This window comes from Falco punctatus (assembly GCF_963210335.1).
Source record: "Falco punctatus genome assembly, chromosome: 4".
NCBI lineage: Eukaryota > Metazoa > Chordata > Aves > Falconiformes > Falconidae > Falco > Falco punctatus.
The window spans coordinates 40,501,859-40,526,516 of record NC_137583.1 but is presented as its reverse complement, the minus strand read 5'-3'; the positions used below and the strand labels follow the sequence as shown (position 1 = coordinate 40,526,516).

The window sequence follows — 24,658 nt, the reverse complement described above, 5'->3', positions numbered from 1 at the left end:
AATAAAATATGCACTCAATGTTATACTTTATTTGATGGAAAATACTGCTGAAAACAGGCTTAAACTCTTTAGACTTTATGACAGATTAGTATTAAAACTGAAAGGAGCCCAAGAAGAATTTCATGTAAACAGATTAAATCGCAGCCCTCCCCACCTCCCCACGGTACAGTCAGTTTCCTGTTTATTTATTTAGTATTTTTCTGAGGATATGGCTTCCATGAATATATTTCAATGGGATGGGATGAATTTGCCACATGCTGAGTTACCGCAGAATCACTTCTTCAGAAGACAGAAATTTGTACTGTTTACTTGGAACCAAGCAATATATGAGAAACAAACTAACTCAATGGTATAATTCTGTATTAAAAAAAATAATCCTCTAACATTTTTCTTTTTTAGTAAAATACAAAACTGCAGCCATGGCTTAATAAATTCTATGACATAGTGTAAGTAAACACACATTAACCTGCTCTCTCTCTGTAGATAAATCTGAAAGAGAATCTATTAAATGATGAATCAGTCTGAAAATTTAACTTGTAGTGAATGACAAGCATATTTCCTCTTCACAGCACAAATTCCTTTAACGTTTTGTTGAATTCCTTTTAACAAATTAGTGCTCTGGTGTGATGCAATTTCATTTTCTCACATTCATTTAAACTGATTGAGAACCTAGTGATTTTTATTCAGTACTTTTCACCTTTTACCATCCTGATCATAGAACGAGGTGGACCACACAGTTCAAACAACATCTGCTCATTCTGCAAAGATACTGTCACTTGAACAACAGTGAGACCTTATTTACATTTTACTTTGAATGACAAAGGTTATTTTTTCATTTTTTGTACACATACAGAAACTGTGATAACTACCTGAATAAATTATGATAAAAAATAGTACAGTCCTACAAAGGAAATATTTACCCTAAATTATTAAAGCCAGCATTTATTGCAAGTCCTGTATTAAATATAACATGTCCTCTGAATTCAGTAAAAATTCAGAATTAAGTGATAATTTGCATAAAAAGATGTTTTAATTCTCAGAAATACATCAGTTATGAACCATGAGACTTTGTAGAAAACACAGTTGATTACCATCTATTGTGGGATTTGGATTTTTTTTAGAAATGTACAGATTAAATGTTTAATATTTTCAGATACGTCACTTAAATACCTACAAATAGTATAAAATTTTCTACGTGTTAGAAAGCTGAGAAACTTACTATCACTAAGTAAAGACCAAAATACAACACTGGATTTGGCAGAATGAATGAAAAACATTTTCCATGCTTACTCAATTTTTCTTCCAGTATGAAACTTCAGAAGCCATGGATCATCATAACAAACAATGAATAGGAAAGACACTGCCTTAAAATTAAAGATATACAAAAATGTCTCAAAACACTTTGAAATACAGCTGCCTAGCTCCTGCAGTGCCTGGGCCAAGTTCTATCCTACTTCACCATGTCTCCTATTATTCCTGATTTATCTTTAATTTGAAAATAAGGAAGCTAGGTCTCCAGGCTGTTCTGCCTTACAAGGAGTTTTCTATTTATGTACATTTGTGGTGTTTTGTGAGGTTTTTTTGTTGTTTGGGTTTTTTTTTCCCCACTGTAGCAAACCAAGTCTTCCAGAATCAGAACTCATATTCTACATATTGGGTTTCTTTTTTAAATGATGTTTGGTCCCATCTCCAAATTCTCCATACATAACTAGAGCTGACTTTCTAGCAAATAGAGATCCAATTCCATGAAAAAGACATAGCATTATAAAAAAAATTTCTCCATGATAAGTTTAATCACAACTGCTAGCCATATACACTTAGAGCTCAATATATATTCCACAGTCTGGGCATAGTTAATAAACTGGTTCCTTTTATTTTAATATAGTCCAGAAAACAACCATATTGATCAGCTAATCAGTTTGCAAGCATTCTTCTATCTAACAAGTAGCATTGTAACAGCTACTGTTTTGGAAAAAAGTAAGTAAAAATGATGAATTATATATTTTATTATTATTGGAAGAAAAAACAATACTAAAATTACCTAAGATAACAGTTCATCACTAAAAGTCGACTTTAAAATACACAACAAAACACAACATAAAGGAAGAATAGGGAAAATAATCATAATATCATAGAACACCAGGTTGGAAGGGACCTCAAGGGTCATCTGGTCCAACCTTTCTTGGTAAAGCACAAACTCGACGAGATGGCCCAGCAACCTGTCCCACCAAATCTCAAGTATCCAACACTGGGGAATCCACCACTTCCCTGGGGAGAATATTGCAATGGCTGATCTCACTGCAGGAAATTGTCCTCTTATTTCCAACGAGAATCCCCCCAGGAGTAACTTGTACCCATTATCCCTCCTCTTTTCCATGTGACTCCCTGTGAAAAGGGAGCATTCACCTTCCTAGCAGCCACCCTTTAAATCCTGGAACGTGGCGATGTGGCGATAAGCTCTGCCCTAAGCCTTCTCTCAAGGCTGAACAAAGCCAGTTCTGCCACCCTTCCTCACAGCAGGCTTCCCAGTCCTCTGACCATCTTCATGGCCCTTCTCTGGACCCTCTCCAGCCTGTCCACATCTTTTTTGCATAGCAGGGACCAAAACTGAACACAGTATTCCAGGTGTGGCTTGACAAACAGAGCAGAGTGGGATAATTCCTTTTTTATCTCTGTTGGCGATGCCCTTGTTGACGCAAAGCAGCACCCTCGGCTTGCTTTGCCACAGCAGCACACTGCCTGCTCACACTGAGCTTGCTGTCCACCAGGACCCCCAGGTCCCTTTCCACAGAGCTGCTCCCCAGCTGGGTAGATCCCAGCCTGTGCTGCGCTGCTGCAATATGTTTCCTCAGGTGCCAGACCTCACACCTGACCTTGCTGAACTTGACTAGGTTCCCGTCAGCCCGCTCTCCCAACCTATCCAGGACTTCTGCAGCGCGGCTCTCCCTTCTGAAGTGTCCCCTTCCCCGCTGATTTTGGTATCATCAGAAGTCATCCATTGCAATCCTCCAGTCATGTGAGTTGTCCCACCATGTTTCAGTTATTCCTATCATATTGTAACTTTCTGAACTGGGCACGGAGTTCCAGTTCCTCCTGTTTGCTCCCCAGGCTGCATGCACTGGTATACATACACTGGAGGTTCCTTGCTTCCATTACCAAATCAACTTCAAACCTGTATGATTTTATTTTGGTCCTCATGGTATATACTTTGAAAAAAAAAAAAAAAAAAAAAAAAAAAAAGAAAAAATTCAAACCACCCGGGATAAATTGCAGAGGGAAAATAACAAGCCAGAGAGGGACAGTAATCTCTCCATAGAAGATGCACAAGATTCCAAGGAATAAATCACATATAGCAGATAACTGACTTTCATACGCTGACATGTATGAATTTTGTATGCATATGAAGTAAATGTCAGTGTGATAGCTGGCTGTACACACAGGTCTAAATTATAGGGCATTAATGAAAATCGTTGTCATAACTCGGCATGTGACAATTTTAACTCCTTAACAACCTTCAGGTAAGAACTGAGCAGTTATGAGAGCTTCTCTTGAAAGCCGTACTTTCCTACTTTTGTTTACCCATGTTTGAATTTTTTTCTTTTGTATTGATAGCCACCCTTGTACTTGAAGAACATCCACATAAAACACAAAATGGTACTGAAGTCTCTATCAGATTCCCGGCAGCCTCTGCCTTTCCCCCCAGCACTGCCCTCAGTTGCAGTTTCCCTTAAATCATGTAACATGTGTCACAGTGAGATACTTGACCTTTTTTGCTTTAAAGTGCATAGTTCTACAGAACAAGAATAAACTGCTTTTAGTACAAAGCATGTTTCAAACGCAGGTGCAAGCAAACCTGAACCTTTTTGTGAATTCAAACTGCCCAGATCATTACATGAATGCAGTACCTGGCCCAATGTAATCCCATTTTGCTGAGACTGGAAATTATTTTAGCTACTTTACTGTGAAGTAGCTGGCTGTATGTGAAAGTAAAAATTTATATGGATATAACAATTTCAGTTCTTAAGAATCAACAACTATACACATCTCTCTGAAGAGACTATGCATCTATTCTGTGAGGCATCATAAACTGCCAAAAAAAAAAAAAAAAAAAAAAAAGAGATTTTTCATGAGGATGTACAGAGAAGTATTTTTGACCCAAGTATGGCCACATTTCTGAGGTATATACATTTATACGTCTTTGTGTATGTGTGTGCTCTTTCCTGTTGTCTTGACTATTCCTGAAAATGTCATTAAACTATTTCTTATTTCCTTCCATCATTTACTCTGCTTTTGCAAAGCTGCTGCTCAGTTTGGCTTAAGGCGAGCCTGCTTGATCCTCCATGAGAGGGCCTTTAACACTATCTACAATTAACATGGGTTTATCTAATTAATAGAGAATATGGCATCATTACACAATAATCCCTGACAAATTGATCATTATCAATAGTTAATGGCTACTTTGTTAACTAACTGCCCTAGGGCAAAAGAGTGCCTGGGGAGAGAAACACTTTAAAAGGAAAAGTAATAGCTATTAACAGCCTAAGGTTTGGTTTGGGAGGTGCTATTGGTACTATAAATCCCCCTGACTACTGCTACTAATGATTCCGGAGGAAGAAAGGCACTGTGGCTGGGCAGAAGTGGCTCTCCAAGTTAGGAATGCATTGTGTTGAAAACAATTATCTGCCTTTAAGAATGCATAGGCTTCACCAATTAGAATGAAGAATGCAGCCCATTACATTTTTCTATTAAGTACATGTGATAGCTTTCCTATGATTCCAGGGGAGAAAAAAAAAAAAAAAAAAAAAAAAAAAATCACATTATACATACTGCAGTCTTGAGAAAGAACAAAAGTTAAGCAAAATCTGCAGTTCATAACTGATGAATATACTCACTCAAAATCTGTTGTGAGCTTCCAATAAAGCCCACTTTAATGCTCTGTATAGCCAGTACTCCACACGCAGATTTCAGTTTACCATCTACTGAAAACTCTGTCAGGGATGCCATGAGGCTCCTTGCACTCTATTAACTTCACTTGCTTCTAGTGGAAAAATAATAGAAGCACTTAACACACTGACCACAAGCACTGAACAGGAAGCAGTAAGTGGATTGTAGGACAAAAACTCGAATTCCAAACTTCAGCTGCCACCATCAGGTTTTAGTGCAACTCTCCCAGCCAGATGCATATGAATTGTAGCCTGATTATCACATACAAGACTATATTTAAAGCACATTTTTTTCCTTTAAGTGGACACATCTGCCTTCACCACACCTCATCATTACCAACACACTTCTTGCCTCCATTCACAGCCTCATTATTCTTACATAGACACTACAACGTTCAGTTTGCCCACCCATAGTTTCTCTATTCCTTTCAAATGAAAGAGCAATTTTGAAGAATGCCAGAACTACTGATCCACTTTCTTTTGTGGGTTTTCAAATGTTCAAACACCCTTGCTTCAAAAGGTACAAAGTTTGGTGGTTTGATTGTTCTGTACTACACTGCAAAAAGATAGCAACTTGAAGAAAGAACCAGCATACAAGAAAGGAAGAAAAAGAGATGGAATTTGCTTGTGTAGAAGGAGCATAAAGACTACCAAGAAAAGGAATGAAAAGCATAGAAATATCAAGACGGGCAAGAAGAGACTGCAACAGTTACATTAGAGATGAAAAATACAATTGTGAGAGGGCTTTTAGAGGATAATAAACAGATTATACAATATAAGATCATACATAAAATATAGGATAACATATGTACTTAGGGAGAATTTGATATATATTTTAAAAAATAAAAAATCCAGGGAAGTTGGTGTTGCAACAAAAAGGGGTTCATGGTTTCTACATTACATTTTGTGCCTGGGGTCATTATTGCTGTTGAAATCATTATTCCATGGAAGGGAAAGTGATAACAGTGTAACGATATTGTTCTGAAGGTAGACAGCCACCAGAATGATACTGTATGTACAAATACTTGCAGGAGAATGAAGTGAAAGCTTAATATAAGCAAAATAATGAAAATACTTTCATAGGTTTGAAATGAGCTTCCAAGCCATTATACCCACTACCAGCCATAAGTAGGTTTGTATGGCTCAGGTCTTACTGACTACCCTTTGATTCAACATCACGCGAAGAGGGTCACAATAACCGCTTACTAGGTATAGTCTGTTCCAGAAGTAGATCTTCTGTTTCCCTCAGAGAATCACTGTTGCCCCCCCGAGGGGCAAATCTGAGGAGTAAGAGTGGTGCTGTGCAAATCACTGGTTCTTCAACTGCAAAGAGGACACTGAGATCTAATCCTTGGTGGAAGGGGGAAAGGAAGGAGAAGTCACCAGCGGCAGAACACCCATGGCCAAAGGGCAGAACACCTCACATTAGAACTATCAGATCAAAAGCTCTGTATAGATTTTAACATCGAGAGATGCAGAACTTGCCATATGGTATCCTGGACCGCTGTTTCCTCCAGCATGGGTCAAAGAGGACAACACAAAAGAGCTGATCTTTCGCTCCTTTGGGTCACTGCTGGTCTTCTGATCAAATAACTTGGTTTCTGTTGAGATTTACATGGGAAGATTCTTTCCCCCTATGTCTAGCATACAGCTGAATCACCAAACAACAAAGTATCAGTAATTACTCACTGAAATACCCTGTTTGATTCAGAGCTATGCGGATGTGGCAAATCATTAGTGCTGCCACTGTGTCTGTAAGGAACCCCAACAAACCTGAAGTGAATGTAACAGATCTACGTTCCCAATGCAGATGGAGAACAGAGCTGGGCGTTTACAGTCTGGGTGGGAAGTCAACCTTATTTCTTCAATCACTTAGCCATCGTCTAGGAGGACAGTGGTGAGACCCTGTCTGGAAAGGACCTGAGAATCAGGGCAATACATTAAACTTAACTGAAGCATTTGAACAATATCTTGTCTCTTCCACACCCAAAACGTAACTATACAATGCAAATTCCAACTTTTGGTATCATTTATGGATTTTGCAGATCATTCTGAGATATATAAGCTTGCCAATTTATCAACATAAAAACTTACCAAGCATCCTGGAGATCCCAAACAAATGGCAAGTTTTTAATTATCAACTTTCTCAATTGCTAAATATAGCAAAAAATAAATATTAAAAAATATCTCCTGAGCTCCACACTGTCCTTTCATGCCAATGCCAACTTAACATGCAATGTATCATCAAAGCAACATTAGATACAGAATTTGCAAGGTATGTCCTGTACCTTATTAAATAGGAAGCTGAAAAAAACAGGGTAGAACAGAGAAGCACAAAAAAAATGTCTTCACATTTGTAAAGACTGAAAAAACCTGTTTTGTTGTGGTTTTGGGGTTTTGTTGTTGTTGCTGGGGTTTTTTATGGAGACAGAAAAAAATATGTAATATGTATGTAAATGAAACAGTGTTTCCTCCCTAAAGACCTGCTAAACCAAAAGTGGATGAAGTGATATAAAGTTAACCACAGACCTCTGTGCCACATAGTTCACCTTTGCTATATAGTTCACCTTCATGATGTGAAATTCCTATTTATTTTAAAAAAAAAAAAAAAAAAAAAAAAAAAACCCCAAAAACACCCACCAAAGACACTTCACTCCTTTTCTTCACTCAAAAATATATTTCCTAGTTTTCCTTTTAATTGTCTCTGAAATAAATGAAAGATGTTCTATATTGCTAAGGGCACGTTTAGATTTATTTGGGAAGGACCTGGGATAGGTGGAAGCAATATCTTATAGCATCCTGAAAGGCTGGAGCATCTAGATTGGAAATTAACTGAAAAATAAGAAAGTATGGTGATCTTCTAAGCTGAGGCGATTTGTAAGATATCTCTTGATAAAGTCAGTCATAACAGTAGAAAGTACATGGGCAAAGTCAGCCAGATGAGGAAGGAACTCAGAATTTTCAGCTTAGTGCTAGAAACCTTACCTCTTGGACCATGCAGTCTTATCAAGTAACCTGTATATCTATCCCCTAGCTTCCAGCTGAAATTAAAGACACATTTTTTTAAAGTTATTCAAGACTTAGAATTGAGCCTTAAAGTGACAAAATAATCTAAGACACCTCAAATCAATCTCTAGTGGCTGTCCAAGTACTTCAGGATTGTGGTAAATATTGCTAACTATTTATTCCTGGGTTTAATTCACTCAACTTCTCTGTCCCATAGAAACTGAGATGGGAAGCTTTGCAGGATGTGGAAAGGAAGATACAACTGTTTAGATGGAGCCTGGTTGGTTTGGTTCATGTGTTTCACACATTTAATATCAGAGCTATTAATGTATGCATCCCCTGAAATAAACTGCTTGTTCAACAGTGATTTATATATGGGAATTATATTAATTAATACAAATACTATGATGAAAATATATTAGCTTTTGCCTTCCTCTTTTTTGTTACATGTCTTCTGGCCAAAATGACACATTGCCATTTGTGACTGTTTAGTCCATTCCTGTAGCTACCCATATGTTTCTGCGTATCAATCGACTCAGAAATGATACTTCAACAATAGCAATATTTTATATACAAGATTCCTGCCTACCAGAGTGTTTTAAAGGCATCACATGTTCATCAGAACAGTGCCAAAAGAACAAGAAGTACCTGCTGAGGCAGAGTGCGAAGTGCCAAGCCAAATATTTAAGCATCTGCACATTACATTCAATTTCTTTTGAAAAATAATTGCCTGGAAAATTTGAGAGAAAAGACAATTCACATACCTGGCGCTGGAGAGGAAAAGACAGAAACTACAGAGCCATTCCCCCTCAGTTGCGCTGGTTCTTGTTCTTCTCAGATTGCACCCCTGAACCCTTTCCTATCAGGCCACCTTTTCCAACTAACCCTTCCGTTCCACTAGGGCAGTTCCCACAAGCAATTCACACAGTAACTGATGAGTTTGTTCAACAGTGTTACAAATGCCCTCACTGTGTAACCACCGAATCAATTGTACTGCTGCCTGTTTTCCAAGGCAGGCTTTTTTTAAAAATTTTGTTGCCCTGTTTCTTGTATCTTGTGATGTGTAATTGACACTGTAAGCACTATGGGAAAAAAAGCATATGGACATCCCAGAGGGAAAACCTTCAAATGAAAGCACTCCTGTAGAACACCTCTTAAAAGTGCAATAGATTTCAAAAGTCTGTGAATTCTGTTGAAAATACACCACATTCAAGCCTCACCGCAAGAACTATTCCTTCATGCAGAGCAGGTGAAGTGTCAAGTCTCCAAAACTGCAAATTGAATGTTAATATTAGATTTTAATTTTATTCACTCTAGGAGGTGATCGGAACATTGGGTGGAAGAGAAAGGAGGTGTTTTTTTCTGAAGTTAAGTGCATGAGAGAGAATTAAGGCATGCAGGAGCAGGGAAAGTTAATTCAGAGTTCAGTCAAGAAGGCGGCATATGAAGTGACTAAAAGAAATTTAAGACTAACTAATGGCAGGCAACAGGGAATTAGGATGTAACAAGATGAAATTAAAATCTTTCTTATCTCAGAGACACCTCTGCATTCGCTGTAGATACCTGGCCAGCAAAGACAGATCAGGACAGAGCATATTATGGCATTACAAAAGTGATCCTGAAGTTCAGATCAGTACTTACATTGAGTATGTGGGATTGTCAAGATGAGAAGCCCCACTCCTGTTCAGTCTGGTCCTCCAGCATTGCCACATAGTTCACTGCCTCCTGGCAAGAGACGGGCACGTCCAGGCTACCTGCCTTCCCTCCTCTGCCAACTTACTGAAGTACTCAAAATGAGCCCAACCCCTGACTGCAGCACTCTGGCATTCTCTTTTCTAGGAAAATCTGGATGCCAGTGTGGATCTAGTTTCAAGGAAACCTGCCAAAAAAGGAAAATTTCAATTCCCACCCTGAAACATATGCCCCTCTGTTAAACTCTGTAATGCTTCCATATTCCACTTTTATGGAACACAATTACTGTACACAAGCCACTATTTCACTATTCATGATAATATCACAACCTGGAGAAAGAGGAGTTCTTTCTGTACTGTACAAAAGCCACCTAAATTTCACCTCCTTAATTTACTCTAAAATGCTTATAAACTAGAAGAGTTTAAGAGTTCAAGAATGGGCAGAAAAAACATCCAAACAAGCAGTACGCAAGGATCAATCTTCTCAACAGGAGATACCCTTCTAATATCTAATATAATAAATATTATTTAGCAATATAATATATTGCTAAATACCTCATACCAGTATCTACGTGGGCCTGCAGTATTCTTATCTGTCCATCTCCATCTGTTTTGCTAGGAGTCAGCATGGTTTGATTTAAATCTCTCCAAAATGAGCCAATGGAAAGAAAGAAAGAAGCTCAGGATAGCACCAGGTCATATATGTAGAGACAAAAGGACCGAACCTGGGCAGAAGTCACGGAGTACGTGTATCAACAAGTGTGATCTCAAACCTTGAGCCAGGAGCTCAGTCCCAAGGAGAGCAGGGCTCCTGTCCTCCTGCGCTGCCTGGCAGCTTGCTGGGTTTCAGGCTACTGTAGTAACAAACAGTACCTGTTCAGTGGGAAATCAAAACCATCATGAAACCAGACGAAGCTATACAAGCCTATTCTGACCCACAGACACATCACAATCAGTCCCTTTCTAACCTCTGCTTAGTTGCAGGAGCTCAAAATGACATGTATTTCTTCACTGGCACATGCCTTACTAATTTACCAAGGTTTTATACAAGAAAAAGTAGCAACTCTACCATGCATATCCCTTGATCAACATTATTTTGTGCTGAAAAATATTCAACAATATTTACTACTTAATATCACGTAAGAATATGCTGTAATGATATCATGTGAATTATGATATTAAAAGTTTAAAACCTTCAATATTTTCCTTCAAGGCTTGGTTTCCAATAACAATGACAAAATTATCCCAATTCATATTTCTTTTTTCAGACACAAACATTTCCTCAGCAATAGGCAAAGGAGATACCTTTTATTAAATAATAATTTAATAAATAAATCATTAAATAATCGACATAGGATAAATATAATTGGTCTAGATCTATCTACATAGTATTTCGGTATAAAGATTGGCGAGTCTTATTTAAGAAATTTCATACATGTAAACTGTCAAAAATTCCAAATGTCGGTTGCCCCAGGGAAAAAAGCAAGCATCTCCCATCGTCAAATCAGTGCTGTGACTGCTAAGGACTTTCCCATTCATCTCATAACAATTCATAAAAAAAAAAATATATATCTATCAAGGTAAGATGTAACAACAAAGGTAAGATGCCTTAAAGCCATGCAAAAGCAAGACCGTGTACGGGAAGTGTTTTCAGTCAGTGATACCCAAAATCTAAGTGAATTAGGATATTGATGCCCATTTCTATAATATTGCTTAGACAACTGTTCTGCTACATGGATTTTATTGTTCTCTTTTCCAGGATCTTCACACCCTCATTGTTATTTCGCAATATATTTTCACTGCTAAAAATGCTTAATTTGGCTTTTTTCCCCTACCGTGGCTGATGTTATGTATGACCTTGAATTGAATGCCATTGTAGCAAGCTGTCTCTCACCATGGGAGTTCTCTTTTTTATAGTGCTTGAGCACAGTATCTTTGATTTGGTAAAGCAGCACTTGAACAGCTTATGCAGCACTCAGTAATTTTCTGCATCCACAGAGGTTTATAGTTTGTCCAAGCTTCAGCAGGAACAGCAGTATTTTACACACACATAATACCCTTTCAAGAGAGCATTCTTCAAAGTGCTTTGGAAACACTGAGCTTCACAATCCCCCAAAAGGTGACTAAGAAGGATATGGGTATTGCTGCAGCCACCTATAGTGGCAGGACCAGCAGGTATTTCCAGTGCACACTGAAAACAATATATCCAGTTGGAATTACAGTAAGTCTCAAAGTTTTTAAAACACAAATAAAGAAGTAAAAAGCTTTTTTATTATTATTTCCTACAGAGCTCCTTACCACTACACTTGGACAACTCACTAGCAACAATACCGATACTCACGGGTCCAGTATGGGAGTCTCCATTCTCCTCACTTAATCACAGCAGAGCATGACAAAATCCTAGCAGAAGCTGGCCTGAGCAGCAGCCCTCCCCAGCTCAGTGGAAATACATACAAATCAAAACATCATCCCAGCAAAACTACCATCTTGGAGGAATTTCCAAATAAAAGAAAATATATTAAATTAATTAAACCATCCAGATTTTTGCTGAACCGTGCTGCACCTTTTATTTGACTATACTAACCAAATCAAGATAACTCTGCTTTGTGATAGAATAGAAAATGACCACCCTTCTTGTACCCAAACCACCTAATGGGATACCAAGTATAACAGCAATGTACATAAAACTGAAATGAAGGAGCAAATAGTGATGAAAACCCATTTCTTTTTTCTGCTTTCTGCTATGCAGTGGTTATAGCTCAGAAAAAGATAAACCAGACCCCCCCCCCCCCCCAAAAAAAAAAAAAAAAAAAAAAAGGCTGCTTAGGGCTGTGTTCAGTCACCTCACTTACATGTACGCTACCACCACGCTTGGCAAGCACCAAGCAGCCGGTGCAACAGGGGCAGCACAACCATGGCACACAATCATCCTTCCATGGCAATCGCCACTTCTTTACGTTACTGGAGGGTTTCACTTCCTATCTCGCACCTTACAGGCAAGTACAGCGCCTGATCAAGGGTTAAGCTTTACATCATTCCATTAGAGCCTTATTAATTTTGTAAACTAGTTGATAAGCACTGTTCCTCAACCAGTCTTGCAATACCTGCCAGTGAGCACCAAAGGCAAAAGCTTGTCTGCACGGAATCGAAGCCAGTCCCCAAGGTTACCCCCAACAGAATTGCTGCAATGCTAGCTGTGCTGGCAGCATGCTCCTTGCTATTTGACTGACAGCTGGGAAAAAGCAGAGGGGGAATCTCTGCAGCAATCCAACACTCCTCACTACTTTCCAAAAGTATTCAGAGGGAGCTAAAATAACCAACTCTCTGATCTTCTGCATACTCTAGAAACCTCTGGGTGATGGCGCAATGTGTATTCGAAAGCTGGGGATGACACTCAAACTAAAAAGGATTTTTCCTTAAATATTAAAAACTATACTGAGGATGAGGATTTTTTTCAAACAAATAACAATGAGGAGCACTTTCTTGAAAGTTTTCATGTGTTGATGCCATTTTATTTTTAAATAAGCATTTCAAGGGATATATGAGTGGCTTAGGCTAGATACTTTAACACAGTGCAGGCCTCCAGAATGTGGGACACTTAGAAGGTAAAATGAATTATACATCATAGGATGTACAGTAGACAAATTAATTTGCACAGGTTATCTACCTTCCAGCAGCTCCACAGATTTTCATGGCCTGTGCAACACTTGAAAGGTTTGCTACAGCCCACCTTCTCCCTCCTCTCTCTTCTCTGCATTATACCACATTATTCTGTTATATAGGTCAAATTCTCACGCAGAAAAGACCCATATCTTTTTGTGATATATAAGGCCATAGATGTTAACTTTTTAAAGCTGCACCAACCCCATGACAATTACTTTAATTTCATGGAAAAGTCTTTAAATAGATCAGCTTAGTAAATGATTATGAGACACTTTCATATTAATAAAAAAACCTCTTCGGACATTGAACTAGGACTACTAACACTGATTTTCAGGAAGCATCTGAAATCAGTGCACAATTTCTTACTATAGTCAAGCATGCCTATTTTTTTCAGTATTTGAGAAGCACCTGCATGAATTTGTGCATACACTATGTTCACTAACGACGTCAACCTTTCCTTACAGAGACTGAATCATAGCCTACACAAAATAATAATAAAACCTACAAATCCGTAGTCTTGCAAGTGAGATTTTTTAAAAGTGTTAACAATTTTTATAGGGTACTCCCGGATTACATGGCCATGCCTAAGAAAATCCAAGTTTCAGAGACTGTAATTACACATGATGGCTTGGGTGAGAAAACAGAGGGAAAAAAAATATTTAGAATTTATAAGTTCCTAATTCCCCCAATAAAATCAGAAACACTCATCTAACTTCAAAATTGCTATTACACAAAAATGAGAATAACTTAGAAAACTTCTGACCTTGAATTTGAGACATTAGTTTTTTCCCATTTTGTTTTCAACTGTGATTTATTCTCTTATTTGTATTAGATCTGGTGGCAAACGTGAATCTTATTGTTCCATATAAATTTTAAAATATAAAAAACTTTTTTAAACCACCTGATTTCAGATTTATTTCATTTAAGGCTTACATACCTTTATATGCTGCCTAATGTTTTCTCATTAGATAAGCTATGAGCTGTGAATTGTTAAGCTGAAAGTCATACTGAAGTAAGTATTTTAGAGGCAGGAAAATATGAACTCTAACATGTATACCTGAAAAATACTGCCCAGTCATCAGTTTTTCAAGAAAATGAAAATATACACATGGTCTGCTTCCTCCTACTTTGTGCATTTCCAGACACTGGATATTTTTCACTTAAGTGACATTCTGCTAACATGCTTTAGTATTCAGACTGAATCCAAAAAGTGATGTCCAGATGCAGAAATGGGTGTGCTTCTGCTGCAGGCCTTCAAGGATTACAATTTTAGAGGACAAAATGCTGATGAGATTCGTTAAATAATAAACCCCCAAACCACAAGAATTAACACTCTAGGGTTGCCCAGGTACCCATTTATCCTTTCTCTACATGGAGCCAACAGTGTCTAGCTTGGGAAGGGTATAAGTACAGAGCAACCACACAGCAAAGGACTGCTACAGCAATGAATAGCTCAAGCATCTAAGCTAGAACCGATATCCTCGAAGGAGTCATAAAACTGGTGATCTTGAGCTCCATTTCAAAGTCTACGGTAGTACTAAATTTACCTTGGAAACCCTGCACTTCTCTTATTTAGCACTGCATTCATTTACCTTATAGGCTTTTATATTCCTTTAAGCTAAATGCAAGAAACTATTACCAGATGTACTTTGCCATGCAGCTTTATAATGGTCAAGGAACTACTAATACAGACTGGAAACAAAATGTTCAAGAAGCATATTTTCCAGAACTTTACATTCTTGCTCTGTAATAATTACTGTTTATACTATACATACTGGTTTGGTTTGTGTCACTGTTTATTACACAGGTAAGACTATAATAACAGTCCCCCCAGAACATATCAATACCTCCTGGAGGCAAAACTGAGTTTAATAAAAAGTGAAGAAATAAAGCTAAATGGGGCTCACTAAAATTTTAGATATTTGGCTTCAAGACTGTTGCATTAAGCTCTGATTCCCAGCTGAGCATGTGAGCTGTACGTGTCAATGCAGTGAAAGTCTTAGCAGCTTTTGGCTGTGCCAAGCTACCTCCATTTTATTTGAGATGTCCTAAATACATTGATAGGTGTGACACTGTCCAGGGTAAACTAGTATAGACTACATCATTATCACCTGCAGCACTTTGATTGTGTAAAGAAACATCAAAATTAGGAGGGGTGGAAGAGGAGGACTTCAAAATTAACAACACTGCTTTACCTGTCATGCATTGAAGCCACAATAAGTTTATTAAGTTTGAGCAATTAAATTAGTTTACTGTTCATGATGTTATTAAATTTGGACAGACATAGAGAAGACAACAGAATCATAAATGAACACAGATAACCTAAAGACAAAGTGGTACAGTAAGCAATTACAACTACAAAATTTAAGATCTGAAACTTCTAGGCATATAGGGGGATATAAATTCTGACAGTGCTAAGCAATAAAAACATTTGTCGAGTAGATAAGGAATGAAAATTTAAATAAAAACCTTTCCTGTTCTGCTCAGCCATAACAATGTTCTTTTGTTTGTACTCTTTGCAATTTAGCTGCTTGACAACTTCATTCAACCTTCAGCAGCAAACACAGGTATTGATTATCTCTGAACATCCTAATGACTACAGACTGGGACACAAACCATAAAAGTAGAGTTTCTGGTTGCAAGTGAAATTATAGTTTGCCCTACAAGATTGCACAATAAATCAGAGAACAAATCAGCCAACACAGGGCTCTGGGGTCACTGAAGTGATGTTGACACATTACAATAATGAGAACTTGAAACACCTTGTGCCCTATTGATTTTTAAGCTGAATCATTGCCACTGCAGGAGATTACAGGACTGTGTACTGAAATCACGACCCACATGGGAGATGCTGATGAAAAACACAAACAATTGCACCAAAATAGTCCTCTACCTGTATCCATTATAACCTAATACCCTTCCCTCACCCCCGCCAAGGTCTCAGACTGCAATTCAATGGACACTTAACTGCTTAACTATCTCACTTAAAACAACTTTCCCTTTCTATTTCCTTCTTCATCTACATTAATTACATAGATACATAATGTAGACTTGAAGCTTTAAACATCTCACAGAAACTTCCTAACAGATAAAGCAGCCTCAAAGAAATGCTTTTTAGTGTTCAAGTAGTTTACATGTTTCACTCAATAGCAGTTTGTTCCGTTACATAAAAATTATTCAAATAATCACCACCTCATATTCCACATATAACAAAGAATACAATATGTAAATGTCAAAGCCTTGCCACCAGATAAGGGGAAAAAAGCTGCTCTTCTTTTACTTCCACTTGGCAAAACTGAGAACCAATAAGCTGTTAGAGAGGTGACCAGTGACACAATGATTACAGTCCTGTCACGACAGAAAGAGCAGTTATAATTTGCACTGCAGCAAATTACTTTAGAAACACATCATTTTGCTTAAGAGTATAAAATAATACCTCGGGTATCACTACCAGCCAACAGATCTCATGCAATGCCATGGAGGTGTAGGTAAAAAGAGAAACTAGCGCCTCCATAGTAAATAAGCTTTGAAATTTTGTTTTACTCTGCAGTAAGTACTTTGTAGGTACTATAGCGGTGTTTTTAATAAGACATAATTATTTGCAAGTTTCAAGACAGAAGAAACAAAGGGCTAATGGAGGAGTAACTGTGAAGAACTGGGTAACCGACAGCAAACAGAAGAAACTTTTACCTCCCAATGCACTTTGTGAAAGGGATTAGAAGTTAGTTAAATATATCCTAAGGATTAGCTCCTGTTAGGCTCCTCGGAGATACGTTTCTAATCAGTAGCTCTGCACTTGGCATTTAGTCCTTTAGGGAGGGGCGGGAAATTTTCATGTTGTTCTTCCACCTGAAATGTGCCATCAGCAAGGCTCCAGCAGAAGAGGGGACAGAAGGGCAATGAATCACGATTTATGTTAGAGGGCCAGCCTTAGCAGCTCCTCACAATTGTTAAGGCACTTATTCTCAACCCACCTCTCTGAGATACAGGTGGGATTCATAACCGTACTTACAACGTGACATTAAGACAAAGGGGATATAGTAGCAGCAGCCACATTTCTAAAGGAATTCAGGTATTTGTGTTGTGATCCAGGTGCAACGCAGATGTGTTAGGGTGCAGTTCTGAACACGCGCACCCTTCCCCATCTCTGCCACCACCACAGCACCTACCGTTAGTTATTTACTTGTTCCACTTCCCCTTTCCCAGCAAAGCAGCTTAAGGTACCTCATTTTTTCTTTCTGTCCATATACAAATTGCCACTATATTATCTCAGCTCTAAGCCTGGTTAACTACGTTGAAACTAGTGGATCCTCTCCCTGATCCCCCCCGAGAGGTATGCTCTGCCACACCAGCACATGTCACCTGCCCAAAGTGCCACAAGACCAGCGGTTATAACCATCCTTAATGGGGGGAAAGCACTTCACAGCACATCTTCTGTGGAAGATTTGGGGGCTTACTAGCACTTTTAATTACCAACAGGCAACATATTAACTGTAGTACACGACAAGCTACCATAAAACCAGTCTTTTCTGGGAGGAAAATTTCATCTCCATTTTTGACAATTGGGATATACTATTAATAGAAAATCAAATAAAGCAGATGCTCAATGTTACACAGAAAGAACGAACAGCAACAGGTAAACCAGCAAACATGGCTGTCTGGAAGACAAGTGGCAGGTCTTTGCAGCACTCTGAGAACAGAGAGTGCATATCCATGGGGACAGGAGAAACCCCACAGGAATTACCGACCTGCCCATTGGTGCTGCTGGCAGCCCGCGAACAGCCACCAGCCCCAGGATGCTGCTCTGCCCTGGGTCAGCCCCTTCTCTACGGACACTACGAACTTCCATACCAGAGAGCAGCAAACCCCACTCACGTTACAGATACAATCTGCTAGGTCTGGGCATGTTTCTCATTTTGTATCGGTTGTTGTGCCTTGTGAGAAACAGATGACACATTATATTCAACGGTCTCCTTGTAGTTCTGTAACTTTACAGTAACCAGCATCAGTAAATGTAACAAATCCTTAAGTTCATTTTGCTAATACCTATCCTGATTAATGGCACGGTGGAAATCATTACACAATAATTTTCACAATCATTTGATGCTTGGCAGCATTAGAAAATAATCATATCAAAAGTTACCATTATTCATCAAAATAAAAGACAAATAAATTGAGGGGATAGTCTATGGAGCAAGGAAAGCCAACTCATTAATACCAAAAAGATGTTACCACATAGGTAGCATATAAACATGTGGACAATTACAATGTCTATAAATGCATTATTAAAATAAATATTTTAGAAAAAATACAATGGGAAAGAAACTATTTTTATGGGGGGAAAAAATGTGTCGGCACAAAAAATACTCACTGCCATTTTCTCTCTTGTTAGCAGTAAGAGAAAGTCTCAGCAGCATCACAAATCTTTGTAAACCTTATTTACAAGTCAGGAGCCCTTGGCAGAGTAAAACAATTACTGGCATGTGATATCCTACTAGGAACTTTTCCTATAATTTGCAATAGACACCTGCTTCAGCTGCACAAAGGGTAGTCAGTCTGTGTGAAAAGAAAACTGTAAAAGTAAGAGGGTCCAAGAGAACAGAAGAGAGGACTAGTTAAAAGATCCAAAACTTCTCATTTGAAAACCAGAGAAATAACACAAAGGCTGCCTATTTCTCTAAAGGAAATAAAAAGGAGAAGTCAAAATAGATACCAGTAGATGGCACAGAGAGCTAGAAAGTTCACTTCTCAGAGAAAAGGACACAGGATACGCAATGAAAATTAACAGAAAAGCAGGAGGGCATCTCCCCTCCCACCAATCCAACGTGTTAGGATTTTTCTAAACACAACATGTATACATCACGGTAAGACTCATTGTCACAGAGTGTGTGGCCAAAGCTGAACACTCAAGGAAATTTAAGGAGCGCTCAAAGTGAACTAAATCTTTATGCCCCGATGTCTAAAACCTGTTGCCTTAGGGATAAAACTCACCCCTTCAACATTAAACATCAACATAAAACCTTATGAGAAGTAGTAGCAGATTTGCTTCTGGGACAGTTCCATACACCTTCATCTGAGGTATCTGGTAAACAGTGCCCTACCAAAGCTAAAATAGATACTAAATAAGCTCAAATCCAATCAAGGAGTTGTATCTCTTACTAGCTGGTTGTCTTCATCTACAGGGCAACACTTAGGGTCTTGGAAAAGCTTCTTTACAAACTGGTTTGATACAGTTGCAGGGTTTTTCCCTTTACTTCTTGGCACGGACATCGAGCTGGGATGTTCCTGCTCTCCACGAGGTGTCCCTGTTACCAAGTACAAATTCGAAGACTTGCACATTTATCAGAATTCAAATAAAAGATCAGACATTGTTACTTCCACATTTTGCTTGCTCCTTTAAGGATATATAGCTGAAAGATGCCACAGTGCAATACATTCCAAACTTCAAGACTGCCTAAGCATGAAATGATACAAACATGACCAGTCAACACAGAATGACAACACCATCAATATGAGAATAATTTTGTTGTTTGTTATCTCAGGATGATGTTGCTAATATATCTGTGTATTCCCACCTCTGCATTCTGCTGGCTTAACTTTTTGAAGGCTGTGGAAAATTAATCCATGCTATGTTTATAAATCTCATTAAGAAAACAGATTGTTATAGTAAAACCTAAATCTATCAGCAAAAAAATAATCAGGTCTGCCCTTTCCCACATCAGTGTGGAATGGTGCCAAGACAAACCAAGAAACTGGCCCACCAAGCTGTGTCCTGCTTGGAGAACAAGACTCCATACCTGCATAGGGGAGGGAACTAGGCCTTAACCTGCTCCACAACCCTTCAGCTCACATCTTTTTTGGACCTATCATTTTAAAACATAAAATATACTTCCTAGAAAATTTGTAGTGTTGCTAAGGCACAATCTAATTCAATCCTTTCTCCCAGTCACCCAAACCTCTAGAGAGAATGGAGGCCTGAAGAGAACAGAATCACTATAAAATATATCCTTTATACCTTATAACTAAAAATCCAACTGTATAGATTCTTTAGAACTAGATTTTTCTTATTGCAATACCATTGACAAAAGATTCAAAGTAACTTTTCTTGAACACTTGATATTTTTTTGATGTCTCGGTACCATTTTTTCCCCTTTAATCTCTTTGTATCTGTTACTAGCCCACACTGTGTCCCATATTTGGGGTATGACAGGTTAAAAGTCACACTATACCTACTTCTAACTTCAAACACTGATGTGATTCATTCTTTTGTGCAGTCACGAATAAAAATCTGTCCCAAATGGGGGATGGGAAGAAGGTACTAGTAAAGTTCAGCTCCTGTGCGTTTAAGGCTGTTTAATTTGCACTAAAAAGTCCAGCAGATGTATGAAACACTAAATAAGGTATAACATATATACTGATGTATCCAGATAAAAGCTTAAGACCGTAATAAAAGAGAGGAGAAACACGCAAAACTACAAAAGGTGAACGTAAACAGTAATTTACTCAGCACTCCTGTCTCCCTCACCATCTGTATTGACAGACTTTTATTTTTTAACGCTTCTACATAAAAAGAAATTAGAAAAGAAATCATAATTGTAAATATTGAAGATGATTGCCATGTTTTTTCAAATCCCTTGCTCGTTTGTTACAAGATACGGCTGTGTATCTCGTGTCTGTCTTGTTAACATTTCATGGAGTACTTCCATAAACATACGTTTGTTCTTGTTCTCAACACTTTGTTCTGTCACTGCGACAGATGGCTTTACACTGAAGCATATGAAAATATTAAAGTCTTTATAAACCCGCTGAAGTTTGCAATGCCTGCAAGTCCTAAAGTATTTTGGCAGCTATTTCTTTAATACAGATATTACAGAACACTCTTCCTGTATCAGTTTCCTATTTGCTACACTCTATTCTAAAGCTACAGTTTTCTTTGGACATAATGAGTAAGTAGCATTGCTTCATTTAAAATTATGTCATTTCTAAGCTGAATAGTATATTTTCCTATTTTTCTGTACAGAGTAAGGTAAAACCTAATTAGAAAGACTTATGGTTAAGACACAACAGGCGCTTGTATCATACCAAAAAGGACTCGAGTACAACAGGACTTTCTTCCCTAGTGTTCCTTCTCAATCTTTAAGGTGTATTTTCCATGGCAATGAGTAGTGTACTGTCTTCAGAGATATGATCCTAGCTCCCTCTAACAGAATCTTTTGTCCTATGCCAAACTAGCTGTAGGCTCTAGCAGCTTAACCAAAAAACCCCAAACCAAACAAAAAAGTGGAGAAAAAAGGGGTCCAACATGATTATCCTTCTCACAACACTTGCACTGAATCAAGCAACTTCAACTTCAGGTTGTAAAACGAAATTCCTGAGACAAGAACCAATCGTGTAACACTGATTAGGAACATAACCTTTTAATTTCTAATGTTTCCTGATTTAAAGCTTTTTTTGACTAAGGCTGTTGGTTGCTACATAGAACTTGCAGAATACTACATAGAGAATAGCACAGAAGAGCCTCTCTGGCCCCAAGGCACTCTTAACACTTCTCAAATAGTAAAAATAAGTCTCAACTGCTCTAATAAGAACTGTGTAATCAGCTTTTTATTCATAAACTTTAATGTTATGTCATTAGCAGAAGATGGGAAAGTCTGTGCACTTGTCACAAGTAAAACATCCTTTCTATAAATAAAGCAAAAATATCTTCAAAATAGCTCAGTTTAGATTACATGTTTATACTTTAAATTATAAAGGCGTTACTAAGAGTAAGGGAAGCCCCTGTATGTAATACAGATGTTATAAGACTTTATACAGAACTTATTCTTTAAATGCATCCAATTCTAAGTATATCATAACTGCCTTGATGCTTACAGAGAGGATTATTATTCAGTGCTTCCATAAATGGAGACCAAGATTTTTCTTCAGAACTAAGTGATAAACCACATACAAGTTTCACCAGCAAACACATTGTCGTAAGATGAAACACCTGGGAGGGCAGTTGGGAGCAGGGAATGAAGAGGTAGGTGCCCCCCCTTATTGCACTGTACCTCAGGGAAAAAAAAAAAAAAGCCCAAAGGAAGAGCCAAGATTTTGTCAGAATCTTTGCAGAAGTCCAGAATTTTCTGAACTCTCTTCCTTGGGAAAACATTCATAATATTGATTCATTGCCTTACCTCACAGATGTGTAAAAATAGCAAGAGGTCAGTTTCAGAACTTTGCTAAAAAAAAAATATTGGTAGAGACATAAGAGAGATGCACCTGCTGAATGGGAAATCAGTCCCAGTTTTGAGACAAACTTTCTATTTTACTAAAAGGGACACACAGAAATGAGAACAAGGTTTGTCAGTTATAAATTAATTCCATAGTATGCCTTTACATAAAAAGGCACACAGCTGCATTCTTCTGACATCGGCTTTCCAAATCTTTACTAAAAGGTTCCAGTGACAGAAATCCCATAATCTTCCTAACTCATCTAATTAATTATTAAGTATTCTCACCATCAGGAAGGCTTTCTAATGCCTAATCTAAATCTTCTTTTGTGTACTTTAAGCCCACAGCTTCACACCCTACTCACAACAGGCATGGGGAAGTGTTGTGACACCCAGCTGTGCAGGAGCAAAACCACGGACCCAACGACATATCAATATGATCGGAGTTGAAGCCACTTGACTGAAGTTACTGCAAACTTCTATACAATATTCATACACACGTCACACCTTAATTCTATTGGTTACATACACTGTCCACACACTGCTATACAGATACTAATCGGTTAAAAGCACACAAGCGGTTAGTCTCATCATTATAATTGTTGACATTCTTGGGGTCATCAGTTCCCAGCTCAGCTCCTGGGTTTCTGCCTGCTTAACTGCCAAAGATCCCGTTTTCTTCATTCCAGGTGTCTTTCTCACACAGCCTTGCTGAGCAGATAAAACTTTCAATCATATCAAGCTGCTAAAGCAAGAGCGACTTTTGATAGGCCAGGTGTCCCTTTTCTTCAAAATACATTGCCACACAACTGCACGTTAGAATTCATTCCATTAAGCCAAAATGCAACGCTGAAAAATCAAACAACATGTGTTACTAACTCAAGTTAAACCCAAGTATTTTGGCAGTTCTACATCATGCAGGAAAATAAAAAGGAAATTTCTCAGTGGAGAAAAACAGGACAATTCCTTTCAAAATGCCAAAATGAAACTTTTAAAAGGTGTAGTGGTCTCTTTCTTCTTTTCTTCCATGTTTTCAGGTTGTTGGTTTTTTTTGTTTTTTGGGTGTTTGTTTGTTTGTTTTTAATATTGATAAACTTTGTTAATTTGTTAGAATAACTGAAAAGGATTTTTAGTTACCTAACCCTCCTCCCCCACCCCCAATGAAATAACTGCCTGAAAAAAAACTCCTTGGATCCCATTAGAATTTCACATTCTTCACGCTTCACAGACGCAAAGATCTAGGGAACTAACCATACACATCCTGCATGCTATTTTTAAAGATATTTCCCATAAGATTCTCAGCTTCCTTATCCACCTTTGTCTTCTGTTACCTTAATGGGTACAATGCCCTTTGCTCAAGCTGGAAGAAGGTAAGGACAGCCCAAGGGACCTCACCCCGTGATCGCACCCGCCAGCCTGCCCAACTCACAGTCACGCTCCATGAGTCTCTGAAGTTGACATCTACTTTTCTTGTTCTACTGCATAGCCAAAGTCAAGTTGTACACTAGCCAATGACTCAAAAATAATTATTTTATAATATTAGTCATCTAGCTGTTCATTACCTAAACGTAGTTTACTATAAATTTCTCTAACAGATGTGCAGCATTTTCTGTAGGTACACGTCCCTCCCAAAACTGCAGAAGCATTTTTTATTTTGTCACTGTTGTGCTTTACCCTCAGTTCTGAGTTGCTGAAATAACCATTGCTCACCAGGTCCACCCAACTAATAACACAGGATCATGGGATAGTGCAGGCTGGAAGGAGGTCTTCCAAGAACAGTCCTTCAAATCCTCCTGGATATATCCCCTCTAGGTGCAGAGGTGCTACACTAGTTAAGTTGAGTATGATGCTAGCATCACCTCACAGCCCTTCTTCCAAAAGACTTGTGTCTTCCAAATCCTTGTCTTCATGCCTTCTCTCCCCACACTTGCCCTGTGACGTTATATTGATAGGATAAATGTACCCAGTAATGATTATTCTGAGAAATTATTTGAACCAAGAGCAGGCAGAGCTCATCAGCTTTTCAATGTATCAGCAAAAGTCTTTTAACTTTTATCTTTTTATGTAACAGATGCTCACACACACCCCTACACATACACACTTCTATAAATTTAGGAGCATAATAGGTTTTGGATAAAACATTCTA

At 38.2% G+C, this 24,658-nt stretch overlaps 1 protein-coding gene across 18 annotated transcripts in view; it reads right to left on the bottom strand.

The window, feature by feature from the left end:
- Window positions 1-24,658, bottom strand: part of RBFOX1 (RNA binding fox-1 homolog 1) — a 1,334,594-nt gene that overhangs the window by 667,139 nt on the left and 642,797 nt on the right. The gene's annotated exons all lie outside the window — the stretch shown is intronic.